The following is a 19,033-nucleotide window of genomic DNA, read 5'->3' as shown; positions in this document are numbered from 1 at the left end:
CTTCCCGATATTCCGCTAACCACGCCCTACCTCCATTTCCCTCTTCGTGCTAACATACATTAAGTGTCCTAGGATTTAACGTGCTTTCTATACCTGCCGTGTTTTTTTTTTTTCTTTTTTTTTTTTTCAATTCATTTCACCACCTTTCTACCTGTTTCTTTTCAACGCACTGACCTGTTTGCTCATCCACGACCCTCGCCTTGCTTTACATAGCGCAAATATGAAAAAGTTAACCCTCACGGTCTGCGTAGGGTTGTTCAATATGAAAAGCAGCAAAGTTATGCCATTCATTAAGTTACCCGTTCCTCTGTCGTTTATGTGTCAAGTATACTTTTTTGTGTGTTTTATTGATTATAAATGTAACGTCCAAAAGTAATTTTCGCCTTTACTTGAGAAAATAAAACGAACCGTCTTTTTGAGCAAACTGATAGTTCCCTTTCATACTCGGAGACAGTGTACAAAGACTACGTGGGGAAAGCAGCGTCAGAAATCGAGCAGGCAACGCAGCTTGTGGAGGTGGCACGCATACGTGCTTACTTGTTTTTTGTTTTTCCTTATAAACCACTTGGCTTAGACGACAATTACTATTTCGAATGAAATTAGAGCATTCTGCGTCTCTCGTACTATACTAAACAGTACCCTAATTTCGGCAATTTAACAAAAAGCACATGCAAATCTGCGTGTATTTCGCTTCGCTCCGAATATAATTCCTATCAGTTTAAACAAATCTAATAAACCACGTGGCGTAGACGGCCCCCGCCGTGAGTGAGTGATGCAGTGGTAAGACGCGCCCGACTACTGTGCCGGAGTTCCCGGGTCCGAACCCGACCACGGCGGCTGCGTTTTTCGATGGAGGCAAAACGAAGTGGCGTCCGTGTGCTGGTGCGATGTCAGCGCACGTTAAAGATCCTCAGGTGGTCGAAATTACTCCGTAGCCCTCCACAACGGCTCCCCTTTCTCTCATTCCACTTTCACTCCCACCTTCCTCCCTTCCCTTACGGCGCGGTTCAGAGTCAGAGTATTCGCGAGAGTTCAGAGAGTTCGCAGACTGGAGTGGCTTGCTACGGAAAGCGGGTGCTTGGCGCCTCAGCAGAGTGGTTTTCGCCCCTTACGAGCAACTGCTGACTGCATTGCGGATGTTGTCAGCACCCTTGAAAACGCCCGCAACACCAGCCAAGTGGGATACCTCATCCTGCTCGACATCAGAAGCGCCTTCGATTGTCTTCCTCACTGGGCAGTGATCGACGCGCTAAAAAACATTGGTGCCACCGGCCGCCTCCTGAACTTCGTCAGTGCGTTCCTCAGCGAGCGAACACTCTCCGTGAAGGTGGGCAACACCTGTAGTGCCCCCCGTCCAGTGCCATGCGGTGTCCCTCAGGGAAGTGTGCTGAGCCCTTTCCTATTCAACATCGTGCTGGCCCAACTACCCTTGTGTCTCCCCCGTGCTGAGCGCGAGTTTGCGCGTGTGTGTGTATATGCGGACGATGTTGCCCTGTTCGCCTCATCAACAACCCGCAGCAACGCCTCATCGCTTCGCGACCTTCAGCGTGCGCTCGATGCTGTCACCGCGTTTATTCGCAGTGTCGGCCTCGCAGTGTCGGCCGAAAAAACTGAAGCCCTGCTCTACCATCCCCGTGGTGCTGCAGCCCGCAACAAAACACGCCCTCTTCGCCTGGACGGAACCCCCCTGCCTTGGCGCACAACGGTTGTTTACCTCGGCCTCAAAATTGATGCCCGCATCACCTGGCGCCTTGCGGTGGATAAAGTGTGCGCAGACACCAAGCGCATAGGTAAACTAGCGCTTCGTCTCCTTGCCAAAGGTGAAGGAGCCTCTCCCCCGCTCTGTGCAAGAATCCATGAAGCGATCGCCTCAGCCAGAGCATTGTATGCCCTTCCCCTGCTCAGCCTCAGCCCACTCCAATGGAAAAGGCTGGACACATGCCATAGGAACGCCATACGACACATATATGGTCTCCCCAACGGATCTCAGGTGGCAGCGACCTATGCAGAAACCCGCAACATCCCCCTCTCACTAAGAGCACTCAAAACTGCCCTCAACCACATCGAGCGGCTTCACCGAGCACAAGATGGCTCTGAACTTCTTCGCAGAATTTCAGCCAAACCTAACACACGCATCGGTCGTGTCATGTGCCTCTTCCGTGAGATACTGGGCCCCTCTCCACCGCCCCTTGCTGCTCCACAACCCCCACATGAAATCTGCCCGCCCCGCATCTATCAGGGTCTCCCAGGGGTGAAGAGCAAACGAAACACGCCCGTATGCGCCCTTCAGCAAGAGGCCGCATCCAAAATTCACACGGATTTTCGTCACCGAACCCTCATCTTTACTGATGGGTCAGTCCGTCAGCAAGAAAAATCCGCAGCTGCCGCATGTGTGATTCCCGACTTGGACACCTCTAAATTATGCAGGCTACACTTCCCTTCCTCGTCACAAACAGCTGAGATAGCTGCACTCAATCTGGCAGCCACCCTGCTCCTGGAAAGCCCTGAAATTAAAAATGCTGCCATTCTCACCGATTCGAGGGCAGCGCTTCAGGCCCTTGCGCAGCCTAGCAAAGGACCTCGCCTACTGCAAGTATGCGCACGCAACTTCCAACGCCTCGCCGAATCCGGCTGCGATACAGTCCTACAATGGATCCCATCGCACTGTGGGATAGGGGGCAACGAACTTGCTGATGAGCTCGCTCGATCAGCCCACCACCCGTCCGTTCCCATGTGCGCGGACAACACTACATATGACTGTGCTCGTCTTGCAATCGCGCGACACACCATTTCCCACCACCCTGACCCTCGCATCGCCAGCGGCCACCCCTTCCGTGCAGTTAATACTCGCCTCTTCGCCCGGAGAGACTATGTTCTGCTGTTGCGCCTCCGCATCGGATGTGTTTGGACCGGTGTGCGCGCTAGCCGACTACGAGGAATGTCTCCCCTGTATGCGTCGTGCGGTGACGCAGAAACACTCGAACACGTTCTGTGTATGTGCCCTGTGTACTCGCAACCGCGACACCTCCTTCGGGAAGGTTACCGAAATCTTGGACTTCCCTGTGCTAACACATGTGAGATCCTTCACCCGTCTGGCCCTCCCCACAAAGTGCAAAGTGCCCTAAAAGTGCTCCTGTTATTCCTACGGGACAGTGGACTATAAGTGCAAAACTGTGAACACTTTCCATCTTCCCCTAGTGCGCAAATTATTGCCAGCAACTCTCACCAATTCAGTGTGCCACTCCCGCGCTATTCCCCGCATAGCACCAGTTCCATTTTTTTTTTTTTTATTATCATTATTCTGTTTGTGTTTTTTTTTTTTCTTTAAGTCCTATAAGGCCTTTTTGCACAAGGACCTTCTCTCACTCCTGCGCGCAACCAACTGCCCGCAAATCGTCTAACTTTTATCTCTACCAATTTATGTAATGCCCACAGAATCTTTTTTTTTTTTTTTCTGTGTGTGTGTGTTTATCATTATCAATTCCTCCGTTACATATTCCATAAGGTCCCATGCACCTTCTGCAAAGGCCCTATCTCCTCCATCTCAAATAATCCCCTCAGACTACTTTTTTTTTTTTTTCTCCCTCCACTTATTATTTTTTTTTTTTTTTGTGGTGTTTATTATCATCAATTCTTCCTTTATATATCCCATAAGGTCCCATCCACCCTCTGCAAAGGCCCTTCCTTCACAGCCTATCTGTTGCATTTCAACTAATGCCCTCAGACTACTTTTTTTTTCCCTCTCTTCTTTTTTTTTTTTTCTTTTGTCTGTTTAGTATCATCAATTGCTCCGTTACATATTCCATAAGGTCCCATCCACCTTCTGCAAAGGCCCTATCTCCTGCATTTCAAATAATCCCCTCAGACTTTTTTTTTTTCTCCCTCTTCTTTTTTTTTTTTTTTGTGGTGTTTATTATCATCAATTCTTCCTTTATATATCCCATAAGGTCCCATCCACCCTCTGCAAAGGCCCTTCCTTCACAGCCTATCTGTTGCATTTCAACTAATGCCCTCAGACTACTTTTTTTTTCCCTCTCTTCTTTTTTTTTTTTTCTTTTGTCTGTTTAGTATCATCAATTGCTCCGTTACATATTCCATAAGGTCCCATCCACCTTCTGCAAAGGCCCTATCTCCTCCATCTCAAATAATCCCCTCAGACTACTTTTTTTTTTTTTTCTCCCTCCACTTATTATTATTTTTTTTTTTGTGGTGTTTATTATCATCAATTCTTCCTTTATATATCCCATAAGGTCCCATCCACCCTCTGCAAAGGCCCTTCCTTCACAGCCTATCTGTTGCATTTCAACTAATGCCCTCAGACTACTTTTTTTTTTCCCTCTCTTCTTTTTTTTTTTTCTTTTGTCTGTTTAGTATCATCAATTGCTCCGTTACATATTCCATAAGGTCCCATCCACCTTCTGCAAAGGCCCTATCTCCTGCATTTCAAATAATCCCCTCAGACTTTTTTTTTTTTCTCCCTCTTCTTTTTTTTTTTTTTGTGGTGTTTATTATCATCAATTCTTCCTTTATATATCCCATAAGGTCCCATGCAACCTCTGCAAAGGCCCTTCCTTCCCAGCCTATCTGTCGCATTTCAAATATGCCCTCAGACTACTTTTTTATTATTATTATTATTATTTTTTATTATTATTATTATCTTATCTCCTCCTATATTATCCCACAAGGCTCTTTGCCCCTTCTGCAAGGCCCCACTCCTCCCACCGCGCGCATCCAACTGCTAGCATAAGCATCCATGACATTCCAAATCTCCCTATCAGATTTTCTTTTTTTTTTTTTTCCCTTTCTTTAAACCTCATAATTATCTCTACATATGTCATGAAGGCTTTCTCCTTTGCGCGGCACGTCCCCGCTTCAAAATCCACCAATCCTTGTTGTACGAGTGTTTGCCCTTCCATGTTTGGCATTTTTCTCCAGGGGTCCTCGACATTGACTACCAACGACAACGCTTTCGCTCCCCCTTCCTCTCCCCTCTTTCATTCCCCCTTACCCTCTACTCGGCCCCGTAGCGGTGTATCCCTGCAAGTACAGGAGACAGTTATAGGGCCGTGTAATCCCCCCCCTTCTCTTCCCCCCTCAACAAGAATCTCATTATTATTATCTGTCACACAGAGCAAGTGTGACAGATACTGCGCCTTTTTCTTCCAGCGACAGTAGCGATGGTGTACCTACAAACTTGCTCTAGGCGGATAAAGTGCGACTAATTAACGCCGATAAGAGGCAAATGATAGAGGAGAGGAGGGATTCCCCTGATACTTAATATCCGAAATAGACTGCTGAAGGTCATTTCTTACTAAGCAAACCTGTGCATTCCACGAGGTTTGTCTATTTATGATCTGAATTATTACGTAACTAAACTCTCCTTAAGCGAACGACCTCGCATTACCGAAGTGCCTGCAACGGAGCAGCACCAAAACAGCCGCCGATGAGTTATAAAATCTGACTTTTGATGGTATAGCGAGGGGGAAAGCGCGAACGCAGTCCCCCACTACCTAAAATTGCATGCCCCATCTGCCCCAGTTTGGGGTAGTGGCAGGGGTCAGCACGAGCGTAGTGCAATGCCCGCACCTCTCCCTGGAGGCACCGCCTTGCTGATCACGGTAGCCTCGGCACCAGGTAAGTATGCTTGGACGACGTCTCTGCCGCGGAGGCAACCTACAGAGACACCGCCTTCTGCTCAAGTTACGACCGTTGGGAAATAAAAGAACGTGCCTCTCCCTGCTCCGTGTTGCTTGTCCACCCGGAGAATAACAAATGTTTTCTTGCGAACTCTCAAGCTGTTAATTCAAAACTATTTTGTAGAAGCCTACTGACCATTATATGTGCACAAAATAGGCTACAAACTCGCACAACACGCTGGCGTATGTCTCAGTGTTGCTAATAGACATGTTTAACGGGTGGTGGCGCCACCTCACCAGCCTTCCAACTTCTCGCATTCCTCTACTGCGGCAATGCACTGCAGCGTATTGAGCGATTGAGCGTGCAGAGTTCGTGCCCCCAAGCAGTTCGTACCGGAGAAAGTCCCAGCGATTCGCGCGTTTCCGGCAATAAACCATTCCCGTGAGTCTCGCAAGTGGCGTCACGGACTCCGATCGCATTGTAGTAGTGTGCCACGGGACTATCACTTGACAAGGGTAACGTTGAACCTGCGTCACGGCTACAATCCTCGCCCTCTCAGCAGTTTTTTCTTTTTTTTACTCTTTTCCGGGCTTTTTCTTTCGAACTTTTTTCCTTGTCTTTTTTTTTGCGCACGTTCTTTGTAGAGGTCCCGTATTCCTTCCCGATATTCCGCTAACCACGCCCTACCTCCATTTCCCTCTTCGTGCTAACATACATTAAGTGTCCTAGGATTTAACGTGCTTTCTATACCTGCCGTGTTTTTTTTTTCTTTTTTTTTTTTTCAATTCATTTCACCACCTTTCTACCTGTTTCTTTTCAACGCACTGACCTGTTTGCTCATCCACGACCCTCGCCTTGCTTTACATAGCGCAAATATGAAAAAGTTAACCCTCACGGTCTGCGTAGGGTTGTTCAATATGAAAAGCAGCAAAGTTATGCCATTCATTAAGTTACCCGTTCCTCTGTCGTTTATGTGTCAAGTATACTTTTTTGTGTGTTTTATTGATTATAAATGTAACGTCCAAAAGTAATTTTCGCCTTTACTTGAGAAAATAAAACGAACCGTCTTTTTGAGCAAACTGATAGTTCCCTTTCATACTCGGAGACAGTGTACAAAGACTACGTGGGGAAAGCAGCGTCAGAAATCGAGCAGGCAACGCAGCTTGTGGAGGTGGCACGCATACGTGCTTACTTGTTTTTTGTTTTTCCTTATAAACCACTTGGCTTAGACGACAATTACTATTTCGAATGAAATTAGAGCATTCTGCGTCTCTCGTACTATACTAAACAGTACCCTAATTTCGGCAATTTAACAAAAAGCACATGCAAATCTGCGTGTATTTCGCTTCGCTCCGAATATAATTCCTATCAGTTTAAACAAATCTAATAAACCACGTGGCGTAGACGGCCCCCGCCGTGAGTGAGTGATGCAGTGGTAAGACGCGCCCGACTACTGTGCCGGAGTTCCCGGGTCCGAACCCGACCACGGCGGCTGCGTTTTTCGATGGAGGCAAAACGAAGTGGCGTCCGTGTGCTGGTGCGATGTCAGCGCACGTTAAAGATCCTCAGGTGGTCGAAATTACTCCGTAGCCCTCCACAACGGCTCCCCTTTCTCTCATTCCACTTTCACTCCCACCTTCCTCCCTTCCCTTACGGCGCGGTTCAGAGTCAGAGTATTCGCGAGAGTTCAGAGAGTTCGCAGACTGGAGTGGCTTGCTACGGAAAGCGGGTGCTTGGCGCCTCAGCAGAGTGGTTTTCGCCCCTTACGAGCAACTGCTGACTGCATTGCGGATGTTGTCAGCACCCTTGAAAACGCCCGCAACACCAGCCAAGTGGGATACCTCATCCTGCTCGACATCAGAAGCGCCTTCGATTGTCTTCCTCACTGGGCAGTGATCGACGCGCTAAAAAACATTGGTGCCACCGGCCGCCTCCTGAACTTCGTCAGTGCGTTCCTCAGCGAGCGAACACTCTCCGTGAAGGTGGGCAACACCTGTAGTGCCCCCCGTCCAGTGCCATGCGGTGTCCCTCAGGGAAGTGTGCTGAGCCCTTTCCTATTCAACATCGTGCTGGCCCAACTACCCTTGTGTCTCCCCCGTGCTGAGCGCGAGTTTGCGCGTGTGTGTGTATATGCGGACGATGTTGCCCTGTTCGCCTCATCAACAACCCGCAGCAACGCCTCATCGCTTCGCGACCTTCAGCGTGCGCTCGATGCTGTCACCGCGTTTATTCGCAGTGTCGGCCTCGCAGTGTCGGCCGAAAAAACTGAAGCCCTGCTCTACCATCCCCGTGGTGCTGCAGCCCGCAACAAAACACGCCCTCTTCGCCTGGACGGAACCCCCCTGCCTTGGCGCACAACGGTTGTTTACCTCGGCCTCAAAATTGATGCCCGCATCACCTGGCGCCTTGCGGTGGATAAAGTGTGCGCAGACACCAAGCGCATAGGTAAACTAGCGCTTCGTCTCCTTGCCAAAGGTGAAGGAGCCTCTCCCCCGCTCTGTGCAAGAATCCATGAAGCGATCGCCTCAGCCAGAGCATTGTATGCCCTTCCCCTGCTCAGCCTCAGCCCACTCCAATGGAAAAGGCTGGACACATGCCATAGGAACGCCATACGACACATATATGGTCTCCCCAACGGATCTCAGGTGGCAGCGACCTATGCAGAAACCCGCAACATCCCCCTCTCACTAAGAGCACTCAAAACTGCCCTCAACCACATCGAGCGGCTTCACCGAGCACAAGATGGCTCTGAACTTCTTCGCAGAATTTCAGCCAAACCTAACACACGCATCGGTCGTGTCATGTGCCTCTTCCGTGAGATACTGGGCCCCTCTCCACCGCCCCTTGCTGCTCCACAACCCCCACATGAAATCTGCCCGCCCCGCATCTATCAGGGTCTCCCAGGGGTGAAGAGCAAACGAAACACGCCCGTATGCGCCCTTCAGCAAGAGGCCGCATCCAAAATTCACACGGATTTTCGTCACCGAACCCTCATCTTTACTGATGGGTCAGTCCGTCAGCAAGAAAAATCCGCAGCTGCCGCATGTGTGATTCCCGACTTGGACACCTCTAAATTATGCAGGCTACACTTCCCTTCCTCGTCACAAACAGCTGAGATAGCTGCACTCAATCTGGCAGCCACCCTGCTCCTGGAAAGCCCTGAAATTAAAAATGCTGCCATTCTCACCGATTCGAGGGCAGCGCTTCAGGCCCTTGCGCAGCCTAGCAAAGGACCTCGCCTACTGCAAGTATGCGCACGCAACTTCCAACGCCTCGCCGAATCCGGCTGCGATACAGTCCTACAATGGATCCCATCGCACTGTGGGATAGGGGGCAACGAACTTGCTGATGAGCTCGCTCGATCAGCCCACCACCCGTCCGTTCCCATGTGCGCGGACAACACTACATATGACTGTGCTCGTCTTGCAATCGCGCGACACACCATTTCCCACCACCCTGACCCTCGCATCGCCAGCGGCCACCCCTTCCGTGCAGTTAATACTCGCCTCTTCGCCCGGAGAGACTATGTTCTGCTGTTGCGCCTCCGCATCGGATGTGTTTGGACCGGTGTGCGCGCTAGCCGACTACGAGGAATGTCTCCCCTGTATGCGTCGTGCGGTGACGCAGAAACACTCGAACACGTTCTGTGTATGTGCCCTGTGTACTCGCAACCGCGACACCTCCTTCGGGAAGGTTACCGAAATCTTGGACTTCCCTGTGCTAACACATGTGAGATCCTTCACCCGTCTGGCCCTCCCCACAAAGTGCAAAGTGCCCTAAAAGTGCTCCTGTTATTCCTACGGGACAGTGGACTATAAGTGCAAAACTGTGAACACTTTCCATCTTCCCCTAGTGCGCAAATTATTGCCAGCAACTCTCACCAATTCAGTGTGCCACTCCCGCGCTATTCCCCGCATAGCACCAGTTCCATTTTTTTTTTTTTTATTATCATTATTCTGTTTGTGTTTTTTTTTTTTCTTTAAGTCCTATAAGGCCTTTTTGCACAAGGACCTTCTCTCACTCCTGCGCGCAACCAACTGCCCGCAAATCGTCTAACTTTTATCTCTACCAATTTATGTAATGCCCACAGAATCTTTTTTTTTTTTTTTCTGTGTGTGTGTGTTTATCATTATCAATTCCTCCGTTACATATTCCATAAGGTCCCATGCACCTTCTGCAAAGGCCCTATCTCCTCCATCTCAAATAATCCCCTCAGACTACTTTTTTTTTTTTTTCTCCCTCCACTTATTATTTTTTTTTTTTTTTGTGGTGTTTATTATCATCAATTCTTCCTTTATATATCCCATAAGGTCCCATCCACCCTCTGCAAAGGCCCTTCCTTCACAGCCTATCTGTTGCATTTCAACTAATGCCCTCAGACTACTTTTTTTTTCCCTCTCTTCTTTTTTTTTTTTTCTTTTGTCTGTTTAGTATCATCAATTGCTCCGTTACATATTCCATAAGGTCCCATCCACCTTCTGCAAAGGCCCTATCTCCTCCATCTCAAATAATCCCCTCAGACTACTTTTTTTTTTTTTTCTCCCTCCACTTATTATTTTTTTTTTTTTTGTGGTGTTTATTATCATCAATTCTTCCTTTATATATCCCATAAGGTCCCATCCACCCTCTGCAAAGGCCCTTCCTTCACAGCCTATCTGTTGCATTTCAACTAATGCCCTCAGACTACTTTTTTTTTCCCTCTCTTCTTTTTTTTTTTTTCTTTTGTCTGTTTAGTATCATCAATTGCTCCGTTACATATTCCATAAGGTCCCATCCACCTTCTGCAAAGGCCCTATCTCCTCCATCTCAAATAATCCCCTCAGACTACTTTTTTTTTTTTTTCTCCCTCCACTTATTATTATTTTTTTTTTTGTGGTGTTTATTATCATCAATTCTTCCTTTATATATCCCATAAGGTCCCATCCACCCTCTGCAAAGGCCCTTCCTTCACAGCCTATCTGTTGCATTTCAACTAATGCCCTCAGACTACTTTTTTTTTTCCCTCTCTTCTTTTTTTTTTTTCTTTTGTCTGTTTAGTATCATCAATTGCTCCGTTACATATTCCATAAGGTCCCATCCACCTTCTGCAAAGGCCCTATCTCCTGCATTTCAAATAATCCCCTCAGACTTTTTTTTTTTCTCCCTCTTCTTTTTTTTTTTTTTTGTGGTGTTTATTATCATCAATTCTTCCTTTATATATCCCATAAGGTCCCATGCAACCTCTGCAAAGGCCCTTCCTTCCCAGCCTATCTGTCGCATTTCAAATATGCCCTCAGACTACTTTTTTATTATTATTATTATTATTTTTTATTATTATTATTATCTTATCTCCTCCTATATTATCCCACAAGGCTCTTTGCCCCTTCTGCAAGGCCCCACTCCTCCCACCGCGCGCATCCAACTGCTAGCATAAGCATCCATGACATTCCAAATCTCCCTATCAGATTTTCTTTTTTTTTTTTTTCCCTTTCTTTAAACCTCATAATTATCTCTACATATGTCATGAAGGCTTTCTCCTTTGCGCGGCACGTCCCCGCTTCAAAATCCACCAATCCTTGTTGTACGAGTGTTTGCCCTTCCATGTTTGGCATTTTTCTCCAGGGGTCCTCGACATTGACTACCAACGACAACGCTTTCGCTCCCCCTTCCTCTCCCCTCTTTCATTCCCCCTTACCCTCTACTCGGCCCCGTAGCGGTGTATCCCTGCAAGTACAGGAGACAGTTATAGGGCCGTGTAATCCCCCCCCTTCTCTTCCCCCCTCAACAAGAATCTCATTATTATTATCTGTCACACAGAGCAAGTGTGACAGATACTGCGCCTTTTTCTTCCAGCGACAGTAGCGATGGTGTACCTACAAACTTGCTCTAGGCGGATAAAGTGCGACTAATTAACGCCGATAAGAGGCAAATGATAGAGGAGAGGAGGGATTCCCCTGATACTTAATATCCGAAATAGACTGCTGAAGGTCATTTCTTACTAAGCAAACCTGTGCATTCCACGAGGTTTGTCTATTTATGATCTGAATTATTACGTAACTAAACTCTCCTTAAGCGAACGACCTCGCATTACCGAAGTGCCTGCAACGGAGCAGCACCAAAACAGCCGCCGATGAGTTATAAAATCTGACTTTTGATGGTATAGCGAGGGGGAAAGCGCGAACGCAGTCCCCCACTACCAAAAATTGCATGCCCCATCTGCCCCAGTTTGGGGTAGTGGCAGGGGTCAGCACGAGCGTAGTGCAATGCCCGCACCTCTCCCTGGAGGCACCGCCTTGCTGATCACGGTAGCCTCGGCACCAGGTAAGTATGCTTGGACGACGTCTCTGCCGCGGAGGCAACCTACAGAGACACCGCCTTCTGCTCAAGTTACGACCGTTGGGAAATAAAAGAACGTGCCTCTCCCTGCTCCGTGTTGCTTGTCCACCCGGAGAATAACAAATGTTTTCTTGCGAACTCTCAAGCTGTTAATTCAAAACTATTTTGTAGAAGCCTACTGACCATTATATGTGCACAAAATAGGCTACAAACTCGCACAACACGCTGGCGTATGTCTCAGTGTTGCTAATAGACATGTTTAACGGGTGGTGGCGCCACCTCACCAGCCTTCCAACTTCTCGCATTCCTCTACTGCGGCAATGCACTGCAGCGTATTGAGCGATTGAGCGTGCAGAGTTCGTGCCCCCAAGCAGTTCGTACCGGAGAAAGTCCCAGCGATTCGCGCGTTTCCGGCAATAAACCATTCCCGTGAGTCTCGCAAGTGGCGTCACGGACTCCGATCGCATTGTAGTAGTGTGCCACGGGACTATCACTTGACAAGGGTAACGTTGAACCTGCGTCACGGCTACAATCCTCGCCCTCTCAGCAGTTTTTTCTTTTTTTTACTCTTTTCCGGGCTTTTTCTTTCGAACTTTTTTCCTTGTCTTTTTTTTTGCGCACGTTCTTTGTAGAGGTCCCGTATTCCTTCCCGATATTCCGCTAACCACGCCCTACCTCCATTTCCCTCTTCGTGCTAACATACATTAAGTGTCCTAGGATTTAACGTGCTTTCTATACCTGCCGTGTTTTTTTTTTTCTTTTTTTTTTTTTCAATTCATTTCACCACCTTTCTACCTGTTTCTTTTCAACGCACTGACCTGTTTGCTCATCCACGACCCTCGCCTTGCTTTACATAGCGCAAATATGAAAAAGTTAACCCTCACGGTCTGCGTAGGGTTGTTCAATATGAAAAGCAGCAAAGTTATGCCATTCATTAAGTTACCCGTTCCTCTGTCGTTTATGTGTCAAGTATACTTTTTTGTGTGTTTTATTGATTATAAATGTAACGTCCAAAAGTAATTTTCGCCTTTACTTGAGAAAATAAAACGAACCGTCTTTTTGAGCAAACTGATAGTTCCCTTTCATACTCGGAGACAGTGTACAAAGACTACGTGGGGAAAGCAGCGTCAGAAATCGAGCAGGCAACGCAGCTTGTGGAGGTGGCACGCATACGTGCTTACTTGTTTTTTGTTTTTCCTTATAAACCACTTGGCTTAGACGACAATTACTATTTCGAATGAAATTAGAGCATTCTGCGTCTCTCGTACTATACTAAACAGTACCCTAATTTCGGCAATTTAACAAAAAGCACATGCAAATCTGCGTGTATTTCGCTTCGCTCCGAATATAATTCCTATCAGTTTAAACAAATCTAATAAACCACGTGGCGTAGACGGCCCCCGCCGTGAGTGAGTGATGCAGTGGTAAGACGCGCCCGACTACTGTGCCGGAGTTCCCGGGTCCGAACCCGACCACGGCGGCTGCGTTTTTCGATGGAGGCAAAACGAAGTGGCGTCCGTGTGCTGGTGCGATGTCAGCGCACGTTAAAGATCCTCAGGTGGTCGAAATTACTCCGTAGCCCTCCACAACGGCTCCCCTTTCTCTCATTCCACTTTCACTCCCACCTTCCTCCCTTCCCTTACGGCGCGGTTCAGAGTCAGAGTATTCGCGAGAGTTCAGAGAGTTCGCAGACTGGAGTGGCTTGCTACGGAAAGCGGGTGCTTGGCGCCTCAGCAGAGTGGTTTTCGCCCCTTACGAGCAACTGCTGACTGCATTGCGGATGTTGTCAGCACCCTTGAAAACGCCCGCAACACCAGCCAAGTGGGATACCTCATCCTGCTCGACATCAGAAGCGCCTTCGATTGTCTTCCTCACTGGGCAGTGATCGACGCGCTAAAAAACATTGGTGCCACCGGCCGCCTCCTGAACTTCGTCAGTGCGTTCCTCAGCGAGCGAACACTCTCCGTGAAGGTGGGCAACACCTGTAGTGCCCCCCGTCCAGTGCCATGCGGTGTCCCTCAGGGAAGTGTGCTGAGCCCTTTCCTATTCAACATCGTGCTGGCCCAACTACCCTTGTGTCTCCCCCGTGCTGAGCGCGAGTTTGCGCGTGTGTGTGTATATGCGGACGATGTTGCCCTGTTCGCCTCATCAACAACCCGCAGCAACGCCTCATCGCTTCGCGACCTTCAGCGTGCGCTCGATGCTGTCACCGCGTTTATTCGCAGTGTCGGCCTCGCAGTGTCGGCCGAAAAAACTGAAGCCCTGCTCTACCATCCCCGTGGTGCTGCAGCCCGCAACAAAACACGCCCTCTTCGCCTGGACGGAACCCCCCTGCCTTGGCGCACAACGGTTGTTTACCTCGGCCTCAAAATTGATGCCCGCATCACCTGGCGCCTTGCGGTGGATAAAGTGTGCGCAGACACCAAGCGCATAGGTAAACTAGCGCTTCGTCTCCTTGCCAAAGGTGAAGGAGCCTCTCCCCCGCTCTGTGCAAGAATCCATGAAGCGATCGCCTCAGCCAGAGCATTGTATGCCCTTCCCCTGCTCAGCCTCAGCCCACTCCAATGGAAAAGGCTGGACACATGCCATAGGAACGCCATACGACACATATATGGTCTCCCCAACGGATCTCAGGTGGCAGCGACCTATGCAGAAACCCGCAACATCCCCCTCTCACTAAGAGCACTCAAAACTGCCCTCAACCACATCGAGCGGCTTCACCGAGCACAAGATGGCTCTGAACTTCTTCGCAGAATTTCAGCCAAACCTAACACACGCATCGGTCGTGTCATGTGCCTCTTCCGTGAGATACTGGGCCCCTCTCCACCGCCCCTTGCTGCTCCACAACCCCCACATGAAATCTGCCCGCCCCGCATCTATCAGGGTCTCCCAGGGGTGAAGAGCAAACGAAACACGCCCGTATGCGCCCTTCAGCAAGAGGCCGCATCCAAAATTCACACGGATTTTCGTCACCGAACCCTCATCTTTACTGATGGGTCAGTCCGTCAGCAAGAAAAATCCGCAGCTGCCGCATGTGTGATTCCCGACTTGGACACCTCTAAATTATGCAGGCTACACTTCCCTTCCTCGTCACAAACAGCTGAGATAGCTGCACTCAATCTGGCAGCCACCCTGCTCCTGGAAAGCCCTGAAATTAAAAATGCTGCCATTCTCACCGATTCGAGGGCAGCGCTTCAGGCCCTTGCGCAGCCTAGCAAAGGACCTCGCCTACTGCAAGTATGCGCACGCAACTTCCAACGCCTCGCCGAATCCGGCTGCGATACAGTCCTACAATGGATCCCATCGCACTGTGGGATAGGGGGCAACGAACTTGCTGATGAGCTCGCTCGATCAGCCCACCACCCGTCCGTTCCCATGTGCGCGGACAACACTACATATGACTGTGCTCGTCTTGCAATCGCGCGACACACCATTTCCCACCACCCTGACCCTCGCATCGCCAGCGGCCACCCCTTCCGTGCAGTTAATACTCGCCTCTTCGCCCGGAGAGACTATGTTCTGCTGTTGCGCCTCCGCATCGGATGTGTTTGGACCGGTGTGCGCGCTAGCCGACTACGAGGAATGTCTCCCCTGTATGCGTCGTGCGGTGACGCAGAAACACTCGAACACGTTCTGTGTATGTGCCCTGTGTACTCGCAACCGCGACACCTCCTTCGGGAAGGTTACCGAAATCTTGGACTTCCCTGTGCTAACACATGTGAGATCCTTCACCCGTCTGGCCCTCCCCACAAAGTGCAAAGTGCCCTAAAAGTGCTCCTGTTATTCCTACGGGACAGTGGACTATAAGTGCAAAACTGTGAACACTTTCCATCTTCCCCTAGTGCGCAAATTATTGCCAGCAACTCTCACCAATTCAGTGTGCCACTCCCGCGCTATTCCCCGCATAGCACCAGTTCCATTTTTTTTTTTTTTATTATCATTATTCTGTTTGTGTTTTTTTTTTTTCTTTAAGTCCTATAAGGCCTTTTTGCACAAGGACCTTCTCTCACTCCTGCGCGCAACCAACTGCCCGCAAATCGTCTAACTTTTATCTCTACCAATTTATGTAATGCCCACAGAATCTTTTTTTTTTTTTTTCTGTGTGTGTGTGTTTATCATTATCAATTCCTCCGTTACATATTCCATAAGGTCCCATGCACCTTCTGCAAAGGCCCTATCTCCTCCATCTCAAATAATCCCCTCAGACTACTTTTTTTTTTTTTTCTCCCTCCACTTATTATTTTTTTTTTTTTTTGTGGTGTTTATTATCATCAATTCTTCCTTTATATATCCCATAAGGTCCCATCCACCCTCTGCAAAGGCCCTTCCTTCACAGCCTATCTGTTGCATTTCAACTAATGCCCTCAGACTACTTTTTTTTTCCCTCTCTTCTTTTTTTTTTTTTCTTTTGTCTGTTTAGTATCATCAATTGCTCCGTTACATATTCCATAAGGTCCCATCCACCTTCTGCAAAGGCCCTATCTCCTCCATCTCAAATAATCCCCTCAGACTACTTTTTTTTTTTTTTCTCCCTCCACTTATTATTTTTTTTTTTTTTGTGGTGTTTATTATCATCAATTCTTCCTTTATATATCCCATAAGGTCCCATCCACCCTCTGCAAAGGCCCTTCCTTCACAGCCTATCTGTTGCATTTCAACTAATGCCCTCAGACTACTTTTTTTTTCCCTCTCTTCTTTTTTTTTTTTTCTTTTGTCTGTTTAGTATCATCAATTGCTCCGTTACATATTCCATAAGGTCCCATCCACCTTCTGCAAAGGCCCTATCTCCTCCATCTCAAATAATCCCCTCAGACTACTTTTTTTTTTTTTTCTCCCTCCACTTATTATTATTTTTTTTTTTGTGGTGTTTATTATCATCAATTCTTCCTTTATATATCCCATAAGGTCCCATCCACCCTCTGCAAAGGCCCTTCCTTCACAGCCTATCTGTTGCATTTCAACTAATGCCCTCAGACTACTTTTTTTTTTCCCTCTCTTCTTTTTTTTTTTTCTTTTGTCTGTTTAGTATCATCAATTGCTCCGTTACATATTCCATAAGGTCCCATCCACCTTCTGCAAAGGCCCTATCTCCTGCATTTCAAATAATCCCCTCAGACTTTTTTTTTTTCTCCCTCTTCTTTTTTTTTTTTTTTGTGGTGTTTATTATCATCAATTCTTCCTTTATATATCCCATAAGGTCCCATCCACCCTCTGCAAAGGCCCTTCCTTCACAGCCTATCTGTTGCATTTCAACTAATGCCCTCAGACTACTTTTTTTTTCCCTCTCTTCTTTTTTTTTTTTTCTTTTGTCTGTTTAGTATCATCAATTGCTCCGTTACATATTCCATAAGGTCCCATCCACCTTCTGCAAAGGCCCTATCTCCTGCATTTCAAATAATCCCCTCAGACTTTTTTTTTTTCTCCCTCTTCTTTTTTTTTTTTTTTGTGGTGTTTATTATCATCAATTCTTCCTTTATATATCCCATAAGGTCCCATGCAACCTCTGCAAAGGCCCTTCCTTCCCAGCCTATCTGTCGCATTTCAAATATGCCCTCAGACTACTTTTTTATTATTATTATTATTATTTTTTATTATTATTATTATCTTATCTCCTCCTATATTATCCCACAAGGCTCTTTGCCCCTTCTGCAAGGCCCCACTCCTCCCACCGCGCGCATCCAACTGCTAGCATAAGCATCCATGACATTCCAAATCTCCCTATCAGATTTTCTTTTTTTTTTTTTTCCCTTTCTTTAAACCTCATAATTATCTCTACATATGTCATGAAGGCTTTCTCCTTTGCGCGGCACGTCCCCGCTTCAAAATCCACCAATCCTTGTTGTACGAGTGTTTGCCCTTCCATGTTTGGCATTTTTCTCCAGGGGTCCTCGACATTGACTACCAACGACAACGCTTTCGCTCCCCCTTCCTCTCCCCTCTTTCATTCCCCCTTACCCTCTACTCGGCCCCGTAGCGGTGTATCCCTGCAAGTACAGGAGACAGTTATAGGGCCGTGTAATCCCCCCCCTTCTCTTCCCCCCTCAACAAGAATCTCATTATTATTATCTGTCACACAGAGCAAGTGTGACAGATACTGCGCCTTTTTCTTCCAGCGACAGTAGCGATGGTGTACCTACAAACTTGCTCTAGGCGGATAAAGTGCGACTAATTAACGCCGATAAGAGGCAAATGATAGAGGAGAGGAGGGATTCCCCTGATACTTAATATCCGAAATAGACTGCTGAAGGTCATTTCTTACTAAGCAAACCTGTGCATTCCACGAGGTTTGTCTATTTATGATCTGAATTATTACGTAACTAAACTCTCCTTAAGCGAACGACCTCGCATTACCGAAGTGCCTGCAACGGAGCAGCACCAAAACAGCCGCCGATGAGTTATAAAATCTGACTTTTGATGGTATAGCGAGGGGGAAAGCGCGAACGCAGTCCCCCACTACCAAAAATTGCATGCCCCATCTGCCCCAGTTTGGGGTAGTGGCAGGGGTCAGCACGAGCGTAGTGCAATGCCCGCACCTCTCCCTGGAGGCACCGCCTTGCTGATCACGGTAGCCTCGGCACCAGGTAAGTATGCTTGGACGACGTCTCTGCCGCGGAGGCAACCTACAGAGACACCGCCTTCTGCTCAAGTTACGACCGTTGGGAAATAAAAGAACGTGCCTCTCCCTGCTCCGTGTTGCTTGTCCACCCGGAGAATAACAAATGTTTTCTTGCGAACTCTCAAGCTGTTAATTCAAAACTATTTTGTAGAAGCCTACTGACCATTATATGTGCACAAAATAGGCTACAAACTCGCACAACACGCTGGCGTATGTCTCAGTGTTGCTAATAGACATGTTTAACGGGTGGTGGCGCCACCTCACCAGCCTTCCAACTTCTCGCATTCCTCTACTGCGGCAATGCACTGCAGCGTATTGAGCGATTGAGCGTGCAGAGTTCGTGCCCCCAAGCAGTTCGTACCGGAGAAAGTCCCAGCGATTCGCGCGTTTCCGGCAAGAAACCATTCCCGTGAGTCTCGCAAGTGGCGTCACGGACTCCGATCGCATTGTAGTAGTGTGCCACGG

At 48.0% G+C, this 19,033-nt stretch overlaps 3 non-coding genes across 3 annotated transcripts; all 3 read right to left on the bottom strand.

The window, feature by feature from the left end:
• Positions 1–5,478: 5,478 nt before the first annotated feature.
• Positions 5,479–5,642, bottom strand: LOC146184411 (U1 spliceosomal RNA). The gene has a single exon (XR_014708976.1). It is a non-coding gene; the product is annotated as a U1 spliceosomal RNA (small nuclear RNA).
• A 6,139-nt stretch (positions 5,643–11,781) lies between these two features.
• Positions 11,782–11,945, bottom strand: LOC146184410 (U1 spliceosomal RNA). The gene has a single exon (XR_014708966.1). It is a non-coding gene; the product is annotated as a U1 spliceosomal RNA (small nuclear RNA).
• Positions 11,946–18,377: 6,432 nt separating this feature from the next.
• LOC146184409 (U1 spliceosomal RNA) lies at positions 18,378–18,541 on the bottom strand. The gene has a single exon (XR_014708965.1). It is a non-coding gene; the product is annotated as a U1 spliceosomal RNA (small nuclear RNA).
• Between the last annotated feature and the right edge of the window lie 492 nt (positions 18,542–19,033).

Source organism: Amblyomma maculatum, chromosome 7 (genome assembly GCF_055883805.1).
Source record: "Amblyomma maculatum isolate TAMU_Amacu chromosome 7, ASM5588380v1, whole genome shotgun sequence".
Lineage (NCBI taxonomy): Eukaryota > Metazoa > Arthropoda > Arachnida > Ixodida > Ixodidae > Amblyomma > Amblyomma maculatum.
This window is presented reverse-complemented; position numbering and strand designations above follow the sequence as displayed.